The sequence below is a fragment of the Salmo trutta genome, chromosome 6 (genome assembly GCF_901001165.1).
Source record: "Salmo trutta chromosome 6, fSalTru1.1, whole genome shotgun sequence".
NCBI classification, from domain to species: domain Eukaryota; kingdom Metazoa; phylum Chordata; class Actinopteri; order Salmoniformes; family Salmonidae; genus Salmo; species Salmo trutta.
The window spans coordinates 16,776,850-16,800,141 of record NC_042962.1 but is presented as its reverse complement, the minus strand read 5'-3'; positions in this window follow the sequence as shown (position 1 = coordinate 16,800,141).

The window sequence follows — 23,292 nt, the reverse complement described above, 5'->3', positions numbered from 1 at the left end:
GTTTCACTATGGACAGCATTCTGACTTGAGATCCATACAGATTAATATCCATGAACAATTTAGGTGAAAATAGGAGTTTTGCATTCATCTCAACTCTGAATCTCCCTAAATGTGATATGTCTTTTACAAACCTTCAACAAAAGTACTGTCCTCCCGAGTAGTCCTTCGATTGGTTGAATATGCTATCAACCGGTAATTGGCTTCTGAAAGCAATGAATCACTATTTACCCTTCTATTTCCTTCGATATGAACCAATTTCTTCCATAAACACTGACATAGCTAACACACAGACAAGCCCGTTAAGCCTAGCCAGGGATGATGATTTATTTTCCTATTGTAATTCCGATGACTTAGGCCCACTAGGATCGGTAATTGGCCCTATCACAATTCAACCCTTCAGGGGCTGAGCCGCCATTAACAAGGAGCTGTTAAAAAAAGAAAAAAAAGACAATTACACTAAATCAATCAGGAAGTGAAAATGGAGCGTTTATGAAAGGCAATGACAAAAGAGACTAGCGCCACAATGTCTCCCGTAGAACCCATGTTCCATTGTCTACTGCCTTTGTGGCCAACATATGAAAAAAAACTTGGAAAAACACCACTTCTGTTGTGTCAGCCTATTTATCTCAGTTCCATTATGATGTTCTTTCTCTTGGGATTGACAAGAAAAGCAGGGTGAAAACAAAAGATATCTTTTGCAAGCAAAACTAATCACGTCATGCATATTCACAGTGCTGTGTAAATTTTCCTTTTGCAAAGTGTAGGGCAGTGCAGTGATTAGGTTCCAAGGCTGTGGTGTCCACTCAGGAATCACGCACAGACGTGAACATGCTCTCTCTCTCTCGCTCTCTCTCTCACACACACACACACACACACACACACACATGATTGTATACTCTCACTCCCACGTCTGTTGTTCACACATCATCCATACCCTTCCTTTTCACATGTACACACAGATAAATGATTAAATACCATTACACACACAGGCACAAATAATGTTGTATAAGAATACAGTACCAAATATGGCTATCTTCTGTATTACGACACAACTGATTGGCTCAAACGCATTAAGAAGGAAAGAAATTTCACCAATTACCTTTTAATAAGGCACACCGGCTAATTGAAATGCATTCCAGGTGACTACCTCATGAAGCTGGTTGAGAGAATGCCAAAAGTGTGGAAAGCTGTCATCAAGGCAAAGGGTGGCAATAAAATATATTTTGATAGGTTTAACACTTTTTTGGTTATTACATGATTACATATGTGTTATTTCATAGATTTGATGTCTTCACTATTATTCTACAATGTAGAAACCCTTGAATAAGAAGGTGTGTCCAAACTGTTGACTGGTACTGTACATAAACACACACATACAGTATGCCTAGTGTTTGTCCTTCCCTGGTGTCCCTGTAGGGGTGGTGCTGGTGTCCCTGTAGTAGTGGAGCTGGTGTCAAGCCCTAAGGTACTGTTGCTGGTGTCCTTGTAGTAGTGGAGCTGGTGTCAAGGCTCTGTAGCAGTGGTGCTGGTGTCAATGCACTGTAGTAGTGGTGCTGGTGTCCCTGTAGTAGTGCAGCTGGTGTCAATGCACTGTAATAGTGGTGCTGGTGTCCCTGTAGTAGTGCAGCTGGTGTCAATGCCCTGTAGTAGTGGAGCTGGTGTCAAGGCTCTGTAGCAGTGGTGCTGGTGTCAATGCATTGTAGTAGTGATGCTGGTGTCCCTGTAGTAGTGCAGCTGGTGTCAATGCCCTGTAGTAGTGGTGCTGGTGTCAATGCCCTGTAGTAGTGGAGCTGGTGTCAAGGCTCTGTAGTAGTGGAGCTGGTGTCAAGGCCCTGTAGTAGTGGAGCTGGTGTCAAGGCCCTGTAGTAGTGGAGCTGGTGTCAATGCACTGTAATAGTGGTGCTGGTGTCCCTGTAGTAGTGCAGCTGGTGTCAATGCCCTGTAGTAGTGGAGCTGGTGTCAAGGCCCTGTAGTAGTGGAGCTGGTGTCAAGGCCCTGTAGTAGTGGAGCTGGTGTCAAGGCCCTGTAGTAGTGGAGCTGGTTTCAAGGCCCTGTAGTAGTGGAGCTGGTGTCAAGGACCTATAGTAGTGGAGCTGGTGTCAAGGCCCTGTAGTAGTGGAGCTGGTGTCAAGGCCCTGTAGGAGTGGAGCTGGTGTCAAGGCCCTGTAGTAGTGGAGCTGGTGTCAAGGCCCTGTAGTAGTGGAGCAGGTGTCAAGGCCCTGTAGTAGTGGAGCTGGTGTCCCTGTAGTAGTGGAGCTGGTGTCAAGGCCCTATAGTAATGGAGCTGGTGTCAATGCCCTGTAGTAGTGGAGCTGGTGTCAAGGCCCTGTAATAGTGGAGCTGGTGTCAAGGCCCTGTAGTAGTGGAGCTGGTGTCAAGGCCCTGTAGTAGTGGAGCTGGTGTCAAGGCCCTGTAGTAGTGGTGCTGGTGTCCCTGTAGTAGTGCAGCTGGTGTCAATGCACTGTAATAGAGGTGCTGGTGTCCCTGTAGTAGTGCAGCTGGTGTCAATGCCCTGTAGTAGTGGAGCTGGTGTCAAGGCTCTGTAGCAGTGGTGCTGGTCTCAATGCATTGTAGTAGTGATGCTGGTGTCCCTGTAGTAGTGCAGCTGGTGTCAATGCCCTGTAGTAGTGGTGCTGGTGTCAATGCCCTGTAGTAGTGGAGCTGGTGTCAAGGCTCTGTAGTAGTGGAGCTGGTGTCAAGGCCCTGTAGTAGTGGAGCTGGTGTCAAGGCCCTGTAGTAGTGGAGCTGGTGTCAATGCACTGTAATAGTGGTGCTGGTGTCCCTGTAGTAGTGCAGCTGGTGTCAATGCCCTGTAGTAGTGGAGCTGGTGTCAAGGCCCTGTAGTAGTGGAGCTGGTGTCAAGGCCCTGTAGTAGTGGAGCTGGTGTCAAGGCCCTGTAGTAGTGGAGCTGGTGTCAATGCACTGTAATAGTGGTGCTGGTGTCCCTGTAGTAGTGCAGCTGGTGTCAATGCCCTGTAGTAGTGGAGCTGGTGTCAAGGCCCTGTAGTAGTGGAGCTGGTGTCAAGGCCCTGTAGTAGTGGAGCTGGTGTCAAGGCCCTGTAGTAGTGGAGCTGGTTTCAAGGCCCTGTAGTAGTGGAGCTGGTGTCAAGGACCTATAGTAGTGGAGCTGGTGTCAAGGCCCTGTAGTAGTGGAGCTGGTGTCAAGGCCCTGTAGGAGTGGAGCTGGTGTCAAGGCCCTGTAGTAGTGGAGCTGGTGTCAAGGCCCTGTAGTAGTGGAGCAGGTCTCAAGGCCCTGTAGTAGTGGAGCTGGTGTCCCTGTAGTAGTGGAGCTGGTGTCAAGGCCCTATAGTAATGGAGCTGGTGTCAATGCCCTGTAGTAGTGGAGCTGGTGTCAAGGCCCTGTAATAGTGGAGCTGGTGTCAAGGCCCTGTAGTAGTGGAGCTGGTGTCAAGGCCCTGTAGTAGTGGAGCTGGTGTCAAGGCCCTGTAGTAGTGGTGCTGGTGTCCCTGTAGTAGTGCAGCTGGTGTCAATGCACTGTAATAGAGGTGCTGGTGTCCCTGTAGTAGTGCAGCTGGTGTCAATGCCCTGTAGTAGTGGAGCTGGTGTCAAGGCTCTGTAGCAGTGGAGCTGGTGTCAAGGCTCTGTAGTAGTGGAGCTGGTGTCAAGGCCCTGTAGTAGTGGAGCTGGTGTCAAGGCCCTGTAGTAGTGGAGCTGGTGTCAATGCACTGTAATAGTGGTGCTGGTGTCCCTGTAGTAGTGCAGCTGGTGTCAATGCCCTGTAGTAGTGGAGCTGGTGTCAAGGCCCTGTAGTAGTGGAGCTGGTGTCAAGGCCCTGTAGTAGTGGAGCTGGTGTCAAGGCCCTGTAGTAGTGGAGCTGATTTCAAGGCCCTGTAGTAGTGGAGCTGGTGTCAAGGACCTATAGTAGTGGAGCTGGTGTCAAGGCCCTGTAGTAGTGGAGCTGGTGTCAAGGCCCTGTAGGAGTGGAGCTGGTGTCAAGGCCCTGTAGTAGTGGAGCTGGTGTCAAGGCCCTGTAGTAGTGGAGCAGGTGTCAAGGCCCTGTAGTAGTGGAGCTGGTGTCCCTGTAGTAGTGGAGCTGGTGTCAAGGCCCTATAGTAATGGAGCTGGTGTCAATGCCCTGTAGTAGTGGAGCTGGTGTCAAGGCCCTGTAATAGTGGAGCTGGTGTCAAGGCCCTGTAGTAGTGGAGCTGGTGTCAATGCCCTGTAGTAGTGGAGCTGGTGTCAAGGCCCTGTAGTAGTGGAGCTGGTGTCCCTGTAGTAGTGGAGCTGGTGTCAAGGCCCTATAGTAGTGGAGCTGGTGTCAAGGCCCTGTAGTAGTGGAGCTGGTTTCAAGGCCCTGTAGTAGTGGAGCTGGTGTCAAGGCCCTGTAGTAGTGGAGCTGGTGTCAAGGCCCTGTAGTAGTGGAGCAGGTGTCAAGGCCCTGTAGTAGTGGAGCTGGTGTCCCTGTAGTAGTGGAGCTGGTGTCAAGGCCCTATAGTAGTGGAGCTGGTGTCAATGCCCTGTAGTAGTGGTGCTGGTGTCCCTGTAGTAGTGGAGTTGGTGTCAAGGTCCTGTAGTAATGGAGCTGGTGTCCCTGTAGTAGTGTTGCTGGTGTCCCTGTAGTGGTGTTGCTGGTGTCAAGGCCCTGTAGTAGTGGAGCTGGAGTCAAGGCCCTGTAGTAATGGAGCTGGTGTCCCTGTAGTAGTGGTGCTGGTGTCCCTGTAGTAGTGGAGCTGGTATCAAGGCCCTGTAGTAGTGGATCTGGTGTCAATGCCCTGTAGTAGTGGAGCTGGTGTCCCTGTAGTAGTGGAGCTGGTGTCCCTGTAGTAGTGGAGCTGATGTCAAAGCCCTGTAGTAGTGGAGATAGTGTCAAGGCCCTGTGGTAGTGGAGCTGGTGTCAAGGCCCTGTAGTAGTGGTGCTACTGTCAAGGTCCTGTAGTAGTGGAGCTGGTGTCCCTGTAGTAGTGGAGCTGGTGTCAAGGCCCTATAGTAGTGGAGCTGGTGTCAAGGCTCTGTAGTAGTGGAGCTGCTGTCAATGCCCTGTAGTAGTGGTGCTGCTATCAATACCCTGTAGTAGTGGTGCTGGTGTCAAGGCCTTGTAGTAGTGACACGTTGACGTTTATTGCCATGAGTCTTGTCCTTTAGGCAGAACTGATTTCCCCTTAGATATGCCAGCTGCAATGTCAAAATTGGCTATAACTTACAAATTCATAAAAACAAAAATGTTTTAGTCTTTATTTAATGTTAAGGTTAGGCATTAGGGTTGGCAGTGTGGTTAAGGTGTGGTTTAAAATCAGTTTTTATGACTTTGTGGCTGTGCCAGCTAGTGACCACTCTGCAGAGCTGCCTCTAGAACACGTTAACCTGCGTAATAGTGATGCTGGTGCCAAGGCCCATTACGGAGGCAATTCATCTCCGTCTTCCTCTTCACCTGGAGACACACCCTTTCCCCTCTAACTCTGCTTTGATGAGAAGGGGCTGTGTGTGTGTGTGTGTGTGTGTGTGTGTGTGTGTGTGTGTGTGTGTGTGCGTGCGTGCGTGCGTGCGTGCGTGCGTGCGTGCGTGTGTGCGTGTGTGTGTGTGTGTATGTTCGTGCATGCGTGTCTCTTGAATCCACAGACACATGAAAACATACATTTGGGTCTGATACTCAAATTGCTGTGATTGGTAGAAAGAAACCAAGCAATGAGATTGGATTGTATGGTTTACCTGTTTATCTGTTTTGAGGTAAATGTCTCAAATTGGTGTCTATATGTGAAATAATTGTGTTGAACTATAAGAGCCTCTTTGCTCTTCTATGCTATGATATTGATGGGTGCTTCCCTAATTTGAAGACTCATTGGGAATTCTAGCAGACATCCCTTGCCAAATATAGTGTGATTACTCAAAGAAAATTGCATAGACAGAGCAATGGGGGTTTCAGTGTGAAAGGCTCAACAGTGCCTCTGACAGGTTTCTTATTAAAGTGCATTTGTGCCCTTATATCTTCTAGGAGTGTTACCCAGAACATCTAATCTAGAGAGCCCTGTACAGGTTTGAATTGACTGAATCTGAGCCTTAGTTTTACAATATTTCTATAGAGAGCAACATTTTACTATTTTATTTGTTATTTCTTTCATGTGTGCATTTGTTATGTAACACTTTACTTTACAGGCACCTTATTACAATGGTATTATTCAGGTGCAGTGTAACAAGTATTTTAACACATTGTACCATTTTTGGAAATGTAATTACAATGCATTGCAATTTGCTATGTAAGTACATAATGTTGTTTATCAGTAATAGCAAGAGCAATATAAGTCTTATGTTTATAGAAGACCTCAGGTAGCATTGCTAATGTATAAAAGTAGTGCTTAATCAAAGTAATCCCCCACCCCATCATTGGAATTTGACCGGTCCGGATTCTCCACTCTGATCCCATCTGATCTGAGCTGTACAGAGAGGTGTAGCACATAGTCCATCACAGTCCACCACATTCCCACCTCTATTCGTCATGCCGGAATCTAGGGAATCACAATGGCACACATTCTCACCAATGAGCTCCAAGTCTCACCAATGAGCTCTTATGCGAGCCCAATCCACCTCTCTACTCCTTAGAATAGTCTCTCCCGTACATAGAGTCTCTAAAGTTTAGCATATTTTATGAAGACACCACAAGCCATTGTTGTTTATATGCATACAGATGAATAATCTATTTTTAGTGGGAGAAATTAGAAAATGAAAACCAGCACTGGCTCAGCTGTCTGGACACCAAAGAGCTTATGAATGTGATTTGTATCCTTCTTTTGTGTTGCTGGGGTTGGTAATAAAAACCATGGAGACTGGTAAATGATAGCAACGGGACGCAGGGACGCCATTTTGTCAGCCAGGCTCATTGCGATGGGCATTCATGAGGATCTAGAAGGGTGTGTTCCCTAACAGATAAGCCCATTCTGCTCCTCCCTCTAGACAAAAGGCCCCATATTTGGCCAACTGCAGCTCCAAATAACAAAGTCCAAGGGGCATTTGGGCAGTGGTGTTAGTGTGAGGAGAGGAGGAGGTCACACACACACACACACACACACACACACAAATGCACACCCTGATGTTCGACACCCTGATGAGCAAGCTCTCCACTCAGTAGAGTGCTGTTTGCACCACATAAGTCAAAAGGACATAAAGGCTTCAGGGGTTGATACTGTCCAGGCGGCCGATACTGGCCAGGCGGCCAATGGGAAACCTGTTCAAAAGAGAGGATTTGTGGAATATTGAGCAGTTGAGGGATAGGAAAGGGCACTTTTGCCAAAATATTATTCTGTTTTGTCTCGTGGTGCTCTTGGGAAAGGCTAGAGGCACTGCCAGGATAAAGGACAAAAAGACGGAGACGGCCTAAATATAAAAAGATGGCAGTTCATTCCATTCTGGCGTTTTCATCACCATTCCATTTGGTCTGTGTGTGCTTTGCATTGCAGTTGGCAGAAACAAGAACATCTTTGGAGAGAAGAAGCTCACATCTTACTTAAGGTGATATAATGACTGGTTATAATAGGAAAATTAATAACGGATATTATAAATAAAGATACTTTTTACTTATAGTTGACTCTAGGTATGATTATGTTGACCACATTTCAATATTCAAACCAGCAATTAACAACATCAACTTCCTCAACAACAACTTCAAGTTACCTATAACCTTGCACTCCAACAGTCCTCAATCATAACTCGATATGCAACATTTACAATCCCTACGCGTGTATGCTTTTTTTATTCCGTTTGATCAGTTCTATTAGCATCTGTATGACAGTGAATGACTGAAATTGGAACGAGCAGCCTTCAAGGTTTATGGATTTGGCTGTACAGAGCCTTGTTGCTCGAAGGTAACAGACAGGCCCTCTGTAATGTTTGTAGTTGTATTGGCAAAGTATCTCCTTATCCATTAATGAGTTAATTTAGTCCAACCTGCTTGCAATGGTAATTATTATGCGGAGATGTTGATAATGGATTTCCAGCGCGCCACAACAAAGTGTTGCTGAAGTCCATTCATCATTAGCGACGCCTGATCATTTGGCTTTCTTCCATCTCTGAGTTACGTCAACACGACGTACAGAACAAGGGCTTCCATTTCAATCTGTACCGCCTACATTGACAATAACATCAATCGTGTGATGGACTACTTTGTCAATGTCATTTTCATTAAACACAAACCTTTGATCTGTTGCGAGTCATTGATTTTGAAATGTTTTCAGGAACGTTCGTGAATTCCTTGGAATCCCTTTTTGGCTTCAAGTGCACTGCCAGAACATATCAGTATTACCTCATCATGAGACTGATACAGTGGCTCTGATGATGTGTTATGACAGATTACAACAACTGACAATGACAGGAAATTCTACCACTCCTATTATATTGTCTACCAGTGTATTTCTATTGGACCAGACATCAGACATTGCTTTCACAACCACCGGAGGAGAGATGTGAGCTGCAAAACCAGTTTTACAAAACCCGTGTTGACAAAATTACTTTTCAATCCACAAACTCCAAATTGAAAGGGAATTGGCGTAATGCATTTGAGTTGCATGACATTGTCCTTCCAAGAGTTGCTGAATATCTCTTCATTTTCAAACATAATACGAACAATGTGTCACGTCCTGACCATAGTATGATGTGATTTTCTATGGTAGAGTAGGTCAGGGCGTGACAGGGGGTGTTTTGTGTTTTTCTATGTTTTCTATTTCTATGTTTAAGTTCTAGTTGTTCTATTTCTATGTTGTTTTTTTGGGTTGATCTCCAATTGGAGGCAGCTGGTCCTCGTTACCTCTGATTGGAGATCATATTTAAGTAGGGGTTTTTCTTCCTGGGTTTTGTGGGTGATTATATTTTGAGTAGTGTTTGTTTCTCTCTGCGTCACGGTTTGTTTTGTTTATTCAGTTATTTGTGTATTGCAAAGCTTCACGGATTTAATAAAATGTGGAACTACAACCACGCTGCACTTTGGTCCGCTCCTTTTGACAGCCGTGACACAATGCTAACTTGACATAATAGGTGGGTAACCAAACGCTATTCTCAAAATGTGTTTACCCTCCACGACACTCTTGTTTAGCACCACACCTTTTTCCCTCTAGTTCCTCAAGTGAGGTGTGAATAGGTGTGTCAGCTTTCTGTCCTTTGAGTAAGGTGATCAATACGTCAGGGGAACCGTTCCCACTGATGTAAGGCCAATTCTCCAAACAGTGGGCTTGTGAGAAAAGTGCCGACTTGTGGGAAAAAAGTCAAAGCAAGTTTTCGTCATTGACTTGGCCCAGGCTGTCTAACCCTCCCATTCCCTGTCATTGATCAGTAATCTCCTGTGGGCGGACGAGGTGGAACGAGCAGCATGCTGAGTGTTCGACATGTGGTGGAGAGAAGCTCGTGGCATCTTTATGGATTTCTCCGCTAGCTTCCTGATGTAGTGGTGGTCAGGCACACGGTCCAGGTTGTGCTCTCTCCTTGTATTCTCTTCTGTCTCTCTGTAATTAAATTAATCACATTTTGTCCTCTCTTTGTTCTTTTATTCACTATTCTTTGCCGGTCTGCTCGTTTTCTTTTGTGCTCTTTCTCTCCCTGTCTGTGTTGTCGTCTCTTCTCTGCGACTGTCTTGATCTTAAGTTAACTCTCCTTGTGACACTGCGGCATAGAATGTGTGATGCAACCGTGTAAAGATTGTTTTGAAATGGCTGTAGTTCGATTTCTCTCATATGCACAAGCGTCTGAAAGATTATTTATGGTATGGTTGTAATTTCCGCTTGACCGTGAACTGCATGTCATGCTATCGTTGCATCAGGATGCTCTTTGTGTCAGCCTTCAAAGACAGTATAGTGTCAATACACAGAGCAGCTCTCCATCTCCCAAGTCACACGGGGTCTCAATAGTAACCGCACCAGCAATACCAATGAGGTGTGTTAAACAAGTGCTGTTGACCACATATTGAAGGTAGCAATTATGGAGAGCAGTGGAGGCTGGTGGGAGGAGCTATAGGAGGATGGGCTCATTGTAATGGCTGGAATGGAATCAAACCTGTGGTTTTCAAATGTTGGATATGTTTAATATCGTTCCATTAATTCCATTCCAGACATTACAATGAACCCATCCTCCTGTAGCTCCTCCCGCCAGCCTCAACTGCTGGAGAGGGAGCCGTTCCTTATAGCTGGTTCTCCTCCCATAGGGACAGAGCAGCAATCCCACTGAGCAAAAACTGGTTGAATCAACGTTGTTTCCACATCATTTCAACCCACAAAAATCTATGTGATGACGTCGAATCAACTTGGGAAAGTAATTGGATTTGCAAAAAGTCATCAACGTAAGGGCACTTCATATTATTTTCACTCAACTTCTTACCTAAATACAATGAAATGGTGAAATGTTTTGTTGATTTCACATTGAATTCATGTTAATTGACAACTCAACCAAATGTAGATCTAACTAGACGTTGAACTGACGTCTGTGCCAAGTGGGAGATTCCATCCATCTAGAATTGTCTTCATCCCAACCTTGAAATCTCCTACAGACCCTTACTCACCCTTTAGGCCCCATGGAAAATATGCGCTAGAGATTTCAATGATAACAAACTCCTTAGGATTATTCATGAAGTTCCATTTACTAATTTCTACCAGGTGAATTCTGGTGTAACTAAACACACAACAGGGCTCTGAGAGAAAGACAATGGATAATTGTTATTCAGTGTTACACAGCAATAAGTATTACAGTAAATAGTGTTAGCTGATTGGGTGTTTCATGCGGTTATTAGAGGATAAACCTTACAGTTGAGTACAACTGTCTGGAACATTTGATCTGATTCTGAGGTAGACTAGATTGGGAAACATTTGATGAGGCAGCAGAGAGATAGGACCAAGAAGGAGATGGAGGAGAGGACTGATGCTGGGTGCAGGTACAGTATATTTATAGTCTACTTGAGAGAGGTAGTGCTGTAGGGAAGCCGCTGGCATTTTGAGGTGCAGATGAGTTATATCTGCTACGTTATTGATCATCAGTGCAACCGAAAAATAGACTTGGCTGCTCCATCGTTACTCTCTTTTATTTGAAGTGCAACCCCAGAAAGAACACGCGCATGCAGGAAGGAACACACACACACACACACACACACACACACACACACCTGGAGGCAAGCATACAACCCAACACAACACACGCACACCAACACACAAAAATTCACATGCATCCACCTCCCACACACACACACACACACGCACGCACGCACACATACATACACACACAGGAAAGCCTAATTTTATCACGCTGATTATTTCACACTGCAAGGAGCCAGATACTATTACCCAGGGAACACTTCTTTCTTCCAGGCTTTTAGACATGTTTTTTCCCCCATTACTTTTATTCCGCTGTTGAAGCGATTTTCCCTTATGAGGCTGCATTTGCATGTCCTCCAACTCCTCCTCCAATCACTCCCTTTGTCACTTTATACAATTCCTTTGTTGTTATTTTCAGTTTAATGGCATCTAGGCATGATTAAGTTTTGCGCTCATTTACCGTTCTTCCTCCTTGCACAACACAGAATCAAAATAATGCTTGCGTATTTCCGGTGGGAGAACAGGGATTGGCCTGGATTGCTCTGCTTTTTTTATCCTACAGATCAATTGGGGCTCAGCGCACACCGAGAGTCTGACTAAACAATGGAGTAGAAGATGTATTGTCGTGCAACAGAGACATGGAAGCGATTGCGCCAACACGAGGTACAGATGTAGGATCTTAATTTGAACCAGTTTTCCACAGCTGGACAATAATCCTGCTGCAACAGGAAACGTGAATTATTATGTGGATTATAATTAATGGACATTTTTGTAGGGGTTGATACATTTTTCATAAGGGGAAAACAATACTGAAATTTCAAAGTGGAAATTGCTAACTTTAGAATCCTTTTTAAACCTCAAATACACTATAACTATTTGCATTTCATACAACAGTACATTACAGGAAAGTTGTCCCGCAACAGGGTTATCAAATTAAGATCCTACATCTGTATTGGTAGATAGCATTCATCAGGGAGCGATGGATAAATGACTTATCGTTTGCCTAAAACGCTCACACACATGCCATCTCTACCTTCTACACTCGTTTAGTTCTCCCTGAGCAACGCAATTATCTTTTCATTCATTTTCAGACAGGAGGGAGAGCGCCGGCCAGGCTTTGTGGCACTATACAAAGGCAGCAATCGATATGCAGCAATAACTCGTGATCATAGGGAATGCTGTATGGGATGCTAAACCTCGAACATGCAATCTACCATGATAACCCAGAGGATATACACCCCAGCAAACTACTAGTGATATAGAATTAAGATTAAACGAAAACAAAATGGACAAATTGTGTTCATTGCGAAGATAATAAAGGGCTTCATTTTTTTCTAGAATGGTACAACGGTCCCAAAGATGATTTGAGGTCTTCAATGTGAATTTCTGAGTCATAGCTGGAAATAAGAATATTTCTCCATATGACACAATGTATTAATAAAAAAACAATATTTCTTGATATTAATCCTCTCTTCAGTTTAATGGCCTATTATATCTAGTGATGAATCATAAGTCATGTTCTGGGATGTACCTCTGCTTCTGTAATGTGAAGTTAATGGTGTATTTGCATTTCAGCCCAGTGTGCACTCTAAGGTAATATAACATGTCAAACACTCATAAATGCACATAAGTGTAGTGTGTGTGTGCGTGATTGATACTGCATTTGTGTGCATAGACGTTTGCGTGTGTGTCTTTGTGTGTGTATGTGTACTTGTTGATACAACAGTGGCTAAGATGGGGAGAAGTCTGTCCATAATAAAGTGCTGCTCTGCCTTCTTAACAACACTATCAACAAGGCAGGTCCTACAGGCTCTAGTTTTGACCCTCCTGGACTACTGTTCAGTCGTGTGGTCAGGTGCCACAAAAAGGGATTTAGGAAAATGACAATTGGTTCAGAACAGGGCAGCACGGCTGGCCCTTAAATCTACTGTACACAGAGGTCTAACATTAATAATATGTACAGTATGTACATCTCTCATGGCTCAAAGTGGAAGAAAGATTGACTTCATCACTACTTGTTTTTGTAAACCAAATCAAATTTTATTGATCACATACACATATTTAACAGATGTTATTGCGGGTGTAGCGAAATGCTTGTGTTCCTAGCTCCAACAGTGTAGTAGTATCTAACAATACACAACATTACACACAAATTTAAAAGTAAAAGAATGGAATTAAGAAATATATACTGCTCAAAAAAATAAAGGGAACACTTAAACAACACATCCTAGATCTGAATGAATGAAATAATCTTATTAAATACTTTTTTCATTACATAGTTGAATGTGCTGACAACAAAATCACACAAAAATAATCAATGGAAATCCAATTTATCAACCCATGGAGGTCTGGATTTGGAGTCACACTCAAAATTAAAGTGGAAAACCACACTACAGGCTGATCCAACTTTGATGTAATGTCCTTAAAACAAGTCAAAATGAGGCTCAGTAGTGTGTGTGGCCTCCACGTGCCTGTATGACCTCCCTACAATGCCTGGGCATGCTCCTGATCAGGTGGCGGATGGTCTCCTGAGGGATCTCCTCCCAGACCTGGACTAAAGCATCCGCCAAGTCCTGGACAGTCTGTGGTGCAACGTGGCGTTGGTGGATGGAGCGAGACATGATGTCCCAGATGTGCTCAATTGGATTCAGATCTGGGGAACGGGCGGGCCAGTCCATAGCATCAATGCCTTCCTCTTGCAGGAACTGCTGACACACTCCAGCCACATGAGGTCTAGCATTGTCTTGCATTAGGAGGAACCCAGGGCCAACCGCACCAGCATATGGTCTCACAAGTGGTCTGAGGATCTCATTTCGGTAGCTAATGGCAGTCAGGCTACCTCTGGCGAGCACATGGAGGGCTGTGCGGCCCCCCAAAGAAATGCCACCCCACACCATGACTGACCCACCACCAAACCGGTCATGCTGGAGGATGTTGCAGGCAGCAGAACGTTCTCCACGGTGTCTCCAGACTGTCACGTCTGTCACGTGCTCAGTGTGAACCTGCTTTCATCTGTGAAGAGCACAGGGCGCCAGTGGCGAATTTGCCAATCTTGGTGTTCTCTGGCAAATGCCAAGCGTCCTGCACGGTGTTGGGCTGTAAGCACAACCCCCACCTGTGGACGTCGGGCCCTCATACCACCCTCATGGAGTCTGTTTCTGACCGTTTGAGCAGACACATGCACATTTGTGGGCTGCTGGAGGTCATTTTGCAGGGCTCTGGCAGTGCTTCTCCTGCTCCTCCTTGCACAAAGGCGGAGGTAGCGGTCCTGCTGCTGGGTTGTTGCCCTCCTACGGCCTCCTCCACGTCTCCTGATGTACTGGCCTGTCTCCTGGTAGCGCCTCCATGCTCTGGACACTACGCTGACAGACACAGCAAACCTTCTTGCCACAGCTCGCATTGATGTGCCATCCTGGATGAGCTGCACTACCTGAGCCACTTGTGTGGGTTGTAGACTCCGTCTCATGCTACCACTAGAGTGAAAGCACCGCCAGCATTCAAAAGTGACCAAAACATCAGCCAGGAAGCATAGGAACTGAGAAGTGGTCTGTGGTCCCCACCTGCAGAACCACTCCTTTATTGGGGGTGTCTTGCTAATTGCCTATAATTTCCACCTGTTGTCTATTCCATTTGCACAACAGCATGTGAAATTTATTGTCAATCAGTGTTGCTTCCTAAGTGGACAGTTTGATTTCACAGAAGTGTGATTGACTTGGAGTTACATTGTGTTGTTTAAGTGTTCCCTTTATTTTTTTGAGCAGTGTATAAATATTAGGACAAGCAATGTCGAAGTGGCATTGACTAAATACAGTAGAATAGAATACAGTATATACATATGAGAATAGTAAAACATTATGTAAACATTATTAAACATTATTGTAAGAAGTGTTGACATACTGAATGCACTGAGATGTCTGTTTAAACTACTAGCACACAGCTTAGACACCCATGCATACCCCACAAGACATGCGACCAGAGGTCTCTTCACAATCCCCAAGTCCAGAACAGACTATGGGCGGCGCACAGTACTATTCCACATCAGGAAACTGATGCAAAAAAAATTTAAGATCAAAATAGACCTTATGGAACAGCAGGGACTGGGAAGAGGCACACACATAGGTACAGACACACGCATATGCACACTCACGCACTCTACACATATGTACATTGTAATATTGTTGTATAGTGGTATTATACATTTTGTGTTCTAGATACAGTATGTAGTGGTGTGATAATGTTATGTGATGTACTGTTTTATATTTTATCTTATGTGTAATGTAAGTGCCTTAATGCGTTTGGACCCCAGGAAGAGTAGCTGCTGCCTTGGCAGGAACTAATGGGGATCCCTAATAAATACAAATACAAATAAAAATGTGTGTAAACACTTAGTTTTCATGCAAAGCCTGCCCCCTCTTGTTATTCCCACAAAAGTCCCCCCATCACCCCCTCACTATTCCTGAACTATTGTACATGTGTGAAATAGGACATATATAAGCAGCCATACTCTGTAGACTCAGTATTAGCAACATTAACACTCCAGTCACACACACACCCTCTCTCTCTCTCTTTCTTGCTCTGCTTCTTAACTTGCAGCGTCAACTCCCATTGGAGAGGCATAATAGAGAGAGAGGTGTATAGAGGAGAGGAGAGAGGGGGATGGATTGAGAGATAGAGAAAGAGAGGGAATAGAAAAGGAGAGAGGAGGCGTGAAATAGATTGAACTCATATACAGAAAATGTTTTATTGTCAAAACCTGATAGGTGAAATGTGTTACAGGGCCAGACATAGTTGTACTGTGCCCGTGGAGCAAATTAGGGTTAAGTGCCTTGCTCAAGGGCATATTGGCAGATTTTTCATTTTGTTTGCTTGGGTAATTCAGTTACTGGCCCAATGCTCTAACCGCTAAGCTACCTGTCCAAGATGAGATGAAGGGGTCCTTGTGTAACGACCGTCACAATGTGGGGACCAAGATGCAGCGTGGCACGTGTTCATGATTATTTATTTAAATCTCAGAACACTTAAACAAAATAATAAACAATGGTAAACGACCGTCACGTCTTGCAGGCTTTACCGAGCAGTACAAAAATAAGATCCTTACAACTCAAGGAGGGAAAAAGGGCTGCCTAAGTATGGTTCCCAATCAGAGACAACGATAGGCAGCTGCCTCTGATTGGAAACCATACCTGGCTAAAACATAGAAATATAAAAGATAGAATGCCCACCCCACACCCTGACCTAACAAAATAGAGAAATAAACCGTCTCTCTCAGGTCAGGGCGTGACACCTTGTGGATGAGTGGTGAACACCTGTGTTTCCTGCAGCTATAAGAAGTGAGGGATGGTGCCCAGAAGCTATATGTATTGAGGGACGGTGCCCTACAGCTATGTGGAGTGAGGGACGGTGCCCTATAGCTATGTGGCGTGAGGGACAGTGCCCTGCAGCTATGAGGGATGGTGCCCTTCTCCATCCTTTTCAAATCAAATCAAATCAAATTGTATTGGTCACATACACATGGTTAGCAGATGTTAATGCGAGTGTAGCGAAAAGCTTGTGCTTATAGTTCCGAAAGTGCAGTAATATCTAACAAGTAATCTAACAATTCGCCAATAACTATCTAATACACACAAATCTAAAGGGGTGAATAAGAATATGTACATTTAAGTACATGGATGAGCGATGGCCAAGCGGCATAGGCAAGGTGCAGTAGATGGTATAATATACAGTATATACATGTGATATGAGTAATGTAAGATACGTAAACATTATTAAACTGGCATTATTTAAAGTGGCATTGTTTAAAGTGACTAGTGATCCATTTATTAAAGTGTCCAGTGATTGGGTCTCAATGTAGGCAGCCGCCTCTCTGAGTTAGTGATTGCTGTTTAGCAGTCTGATGGCCTTGAGATAGAAGCTGTTTTTCAGTCTTTCGGTCCCAGCTTTCATGCACCTGTACTGACCTTGCCTTCTGGATGATAATGGTGTGAACAGGCAGCGGCTCGGGTGGTTATTGTCCTTGATTATCTTTTTGGCCTTCCTGTGGCATCGGGTGCTGTAGGTGTCATGGAGGGCAGGTTAGTTTGTCACCGGGGATGTGTTGTGCCGACCGCACAACCCTCTGGAGAGCCTTGCAGTTGAGGGCGGTGCAGTTGCTGTACTAGGCTGTGATACAGCCCGACAGGATGCTCTCGATTGTGCATCTGTAAAAGTTTGTCAGGGTTTGGGTGACAAGCCACATTTCTTCAGCCTCCTGAGGTTGAAGAGACGCTGTTGCGCCTTCTTCACCATACTGTCTGGGTGGGTGGACCTATTCAGTTTGTCTGTGATGTGTACGCCCAGGAACTTAAAACTTTCCACCTTCTCCACTGTTGTCCCTTCGATGTGGATAAGGGGGTGCTCCCTCTGCTGTTTCCTGAAGTCCACGGTCATCTCCTTTGTTTTGTTGACGTTGAGTGAGAGGTTGTTTTCCTGACACCACACTCCGAGTGCCTGTCCCACCAACCCCTACCTCTCAATTCTCATTTACCCATCAATAACCCCCCTCCAGCCCACGCCTTCCACTCATTCCTGACCTCCAACCCCCATACTAACCCCCTGACCCCCTGAACCCCCACCCCAACCAGTAATCAACCTTAAAGGGATAGTTTACCTAGCCGTTGCCACCAACCACTAACTTTAACATTGTCTAACCAAAAACCAACCGTCAATGTAGAACAAATTAGCCTGCTTTACACTTTCATGCTAACTGTCCATATCATTACCCACTCAATACCCACTCAATACCCGCTAAATACCCACTCAAAAACCTTCCTTCCCCTACTCTCCTGCCTTGTCCTTCCTCATCCCCTGGATCCCATCCTTGGTATGCTGTCTTTCAACCATACAGATGTCGGATCTTCATTTGACCACCCTGTTACAGGAGAACTTTCCTGCAATGCAGGAAATGTAAAACTTGTAGTGTATTTGAGGTTTAGAAAGGCTTCTGAAGTTAATAAAATCCACTTTGAAATTTCAGACTTGTTTTTCCCGTATAAAATGTATCAACCCCTACATTAAATATTAAACACATTATAATTTACATTTCCTTTTGCTGTCGGATTATTTTCCTGCTCTCGCAAACTGGCTCAAATTACAATCCTAAATCTGTATTACCGTGACCACACTTCCCTATCCACCAACACCTCAAACCTCTTCCCTGCTATCTTTTCCCATCCCGTCTTCCAGTGCCTTGCCTCCCATCTGGCGTCTTTTCCACCCACCTCTTGGCCTGCCACCATTCCTGGATGGCTCTGTGCAGTCATGCCAGCACTAATGTTCATAGGCAGCTCCCTTTAGAGCCACTCTGACCCTGATGTCTCAAGAATAGTACGGCTATCAGAGGGGCTGACAACACAATAGCTCACCAAGCAGGCACAATGCATCTCACACGCCCATCACCAGCATGTGAATGTCTAGACTCTACTGTACATAGGCTCAGTACAGACACAGCAGACATTAACATTTAATGGTCTTGTTGAAAACAGACTGACATGTGTAATGTGCAGTGCCAGGAGTTTTCAATAATGCATGGTTGTTTGTAAGATACTGTAGGCTGCTCTGTCTGACTGTGTTGTCTCTTGAGTGTGTTAAAAATAGGAGCATATTGGAATTTGTGGATTTGGATTCCAGTTTGAAATGTTTCAGCTTCTATACTGAACAGAAATATAAATACAACATGTAAAGTGTTGGTCCCTTTTTCATGAGCTGAAATAAAAGATCCAATAAATTTTTCTCAGCCCAGGACCTCCACATCCGGCTTCTTCACCAGTGGGATCGTCTGAGGAGGGGGAGGGGGGTGCTGAGGAGTATTTCTGTCTTTAATAAAGCCCTTTTGTGTGGAAAAACTCATTCTGATTGGCTGGGCCTGGCTCCCCAGTGGGTGGACCTGGCTCCCAAGTGGGTGGGCCTATGCCCTCCCAGGCCCACCCATGACTGCGTCCCTGCCCAGTCGTGAAATCCATAGATTTGGGCCTAATGAATGTATTTCAATTGACTGATTTCCTTCTATGAACTGTAACTCAGTAAAATCTTTGAAATTGTTGCATGTTGCATTTATATTTTTGTTCAGTATACCTAAGCTTTGACATAAGCATTAATGAAATGTTTTGCACCCCTTATGGATTCAGTATTGGTTGACAACTCCTTATGTAGGTACCCTTAAAGATGGAATCTGCATTAGGGGGAATCAGCGCCACTGGTCGCCCCAACGCCTTTGTTATTACTTTGTTGACGAACTGAGATGAGGAGCTCTGCGCAGCATGGTAAATGTTTTTGCAGTACATGTTATGCTGTTCAATTGTGCATGCAATGGTGTCCGAGGGACTAACCTTTTGGTTGTTGTAATATCCCAAACGGACGTGTCAGTTTCACCATTAAGGATTCCAGCTTTAAGTAACATGTACAAAAACGAATATTTGCGGTAAAGATATTGGTATTCGGACTCCAAACCGAAGAATGTCAGATTGCTACTGGAACTATAACATACCAATACACAAATAAGACAATATCTGACTCATTGATTGCAGCAAAGCTCAAATTACAACAGTGCCATAGGAACAATGCAAACAATACATTAATCCAATGAAATGTGATCACGGTTTTAGATGAGGATTTGCAATTCAATATGAATTGAATGTTTGTCCATTTCCTGAATTGATTAACCTTGAGCTAATCACACACATATGCCCATATCCTTTGATAACTTATTCAACATGCTAGTGTTTCAGTAAATACACAGGCAGTTTAAAAAGCAGTGGTGAGCATGCTTTGACTTGATAAGCAGACCACTATGCAAAACATAAGTATGAAAAAACACCCATTTGTGTGCCTAAGAGTGTCACACACACACACACACACGCAAAACACACATACACACACGCAGTGGTTTTGTCACACCCGAGAGGCACTTTCTTGATGCATGAGGGAGCCTGTAAATAACCTGTAATCCCTCAACAAGATCTCTCTCTCTCACTTACATACTTACACACAACCACATACACATCTAAGCATAATGGAATCATCACCTAGGGTAGCGCACCAACAGAACTAGCAATGGGGCCTCAGGGAAGTCTTGCCTATGCAAGATAAAATGCCAGCTCTGCTTTCAACAGAGGGCGAAGGAACATATCCACAAAACACTTTCAGACACACACACATACAGTCTTTGATTTTGTGAATTTCTGGGGACTTTTTGGGAGTAAAAATATATTCCCATTGAAAATTCTATTTTCCCTAACCGTAACCCTAACCTTAGCCTTTCTTTTGTTGTATTTAAAAAAAAAAATGTGGTATCCAATTGGTAGTTACAGTCTTGTCTCATCACTGCAACTCCCGTACGGACTCGAGAGAGAGGCGAAGGTCGAGAGCCATGTGTTCTCCAAAACACAACCCAGCCAAGCCGCACTGCCCGCTTAACCCAGAAGCCAGTCGCACCAATGTGACAGAGGAAACACTGTACTCTGGGTGACCGTGTCAGCATGCATTGAGCCCAGCCCACCACAGGAGTTGCTAGAGCACGATGGGACAAGAACATCACTACCAGCCAAACCCTCCCCTAACCCAGACGACACTGGGCCAATTGTGCGCTGGGCCAATTGTGCGCCGCGCCAATTGTGCGCCGCGCCATGGGTCTCCCAACATCGTTTCAGGAGAGCGAAATATTCACCAATCCACCACAGATCATGATTCACCTCAGGCCTCTCCATCTGGGGCCAGGCAATCAATGTGACTGTTATAGGACAAGGCCTGTAAAAGAGGGTTATACTGTATGTGGGTCTCGTAAGGGCTAGATTACAATGGCCTTGGAGGGTTCAATTCCAACCCTAGAAGCTATTTTCCTAATTTCTTATTTTTTCTGAGAGCAGAATTCCACAGAAAAGAAACGGAAGACATGAAAGCATCTACTGACATTCCCACCTCACTTTGGGAGCACGAGGTGGAGGGCTGGAGCGAGGGAGACCTCGAAGGACCTGGAGAAAAGAGGAAAGAAAAGGAGAGGGGGAAGAGGATGGAACTGAGGCTCTTTGAGTTTGTTTTCTGTCCATAGACGAGCCCTTAGGGGAGCTCGCCCAATCACATTGTCTAATGTAGCACCTCAAATTTAACCCCTGTAATGCAAGCTAAGCAGAAATAATTGGTCCCAGAAGTAATTTCTTTTCTCTCTCAATGTCAATGGGGGCAGAGGATAAAAGTAAAAGAGAAAAATGTTTTTTTGGAAACAACGTAATGGTTTGGCCGCATTGCTCCAGTGTGTTGACATGTGCATAGCAGCATTGGGGGTAGAAAAAGAGGGTGAGAGAGAAAGTGAGAGAGAGCAGAGAGGAGGGAAGATAGGGGTTCCCTATCCACACTGCTGCTTGTGCATATAACATTGTTTATAATATAGAAACTGGAACGTGTGACTGGGAATTTATTCCTAAGGGTCAATAGTTCAGTTACATTTTCCATGTAACGTTTATCTGAACATAAGTGATACAATCCCGTTACTATAGGGCCCTGACCAGTCTAAACTTCTACTGCTGCTGTACCTGTGTTTACAATGTGAACAACCTATAGGCAAAACATTTACAAAGTCGCAAGAAAGTCACTTGTATATGAATTCAAACATGTACAGTATCATTTTGTAACAGTTCAGGAGTAATCACATTTGAAGCTTTAATTTGCCACAAACCAATGTTCCCTCTGATTGTTTTCGGGCACTGAGTAAATTTCAGGTCTGCTGAGCAACACCCTGGTGCGCATTTCCTGTGAACACTGAGGCTGTACCCAATTTAAGTTACAGGTTGAACACTGGCCAAGTAGGCTGCTGTTGCTAGTTAATCATAATGTAAGCCTACCAGGGTGGCCTACCATAAAAAAATGCATAACATAACATTTTAAAATGGAAATAGCTGTTCTGTCATTCAGTCTAAAGTAGCAGCAATGTGCAGTGTTCAATGCCTACATTCCATGAGACTTTTGAAAAAAAAACATGCTACAGACAAGGAGGTGACTGAAAATGCTGTGTTGTTTGATGAAAAAAACCACTTTACAGAGTTCATTATTCTTCCCATACCATTATTAGAGAGAATCAGACAAATTATGATTCCCTCTGCCTTAACGTATTCAAGACCATCTCTAAATACAACACTGCTTCTTTAAGACTTTAAAAAAAGGATCTTTACCTGACTCGCTTTTCAAAGATGGCTAGAAATGCACACATTTTGTGCTTTTGTAGGAAGCAACCACTCCCCCACTGTTGACTAGAAATGAGCTATAGTTGGGCTAATAACTCACTAACTAGCAAAGAATAAGAACAAATATGCACAGGTGGTTACATGCAGTTCTCACTTTGATCTCAAAATTAGTGCATCTACTCACACCACTCATACTGTAAAAACAGTCCAGTTCAGTGAATGGCACAGATCCATATATGGCAATGGCTATTTGCATATAGGCCTATTGCAGCTCTGATTGGTTATGGCGCACCGGTCTGTGTAGAGTACAGGACTGAGTCTTACCTGTCAATGCTATAAAATCCTACTTCAATGCGCTCTGCCTACAAGAAAATTGCTCGCACAGATAGTTTTGCATACTAAGTCTTGCCTAGTTTGTTGTGTTTCGGTATGTTACATTGAAAGTGACTAATATTGTGTTGATTCAGGACAATTCCCACAGTAGAGCGAAACATTGATAATGTTAACTAAAGGGGAAAAGTTCAATCTCGTACAGCACAGGCTGATATTTCTTCTGCATGGCAGTCCGATGGGAGCGGGGCCGTGCAGGAGCGCTGCTTAGAGGCCACAAACCAACCACCCACTTATGCTCATACACACAAACTACAGGATTTACCTTGCCACTGTTTAATATCATTGGGGGTAAAGTATGCATTCTGCATCACAATTCTGTCACTGTATGAGAAGTGTACAGATATAATTTACAGAAGGCATGGGTCTGCAGTGTGTGTGCTTAGAGAAGATGTCAAGGGAAGGATTGGAGTTGGAACTCGTTTGTGTACAGTACAGTGCTAGTCGCCCACAACAGACTCCCAGTTGAGTGGATATCCACACAGAATGTTATTTAAGGATGCTGACAACTACTTGCCGTCATGTAATGCTTCAGTTGGGGTTATGACAGGTTTATGTACTCCTGTTCCTCCTGTATGTCACCCTACACCCAGACTGGAGGGTTAATTACTGCAGTGGGCTAAATCAGGGTCACACAAAGTGTTTCTTGGTAGTCTTAAATAAATATACTTTGA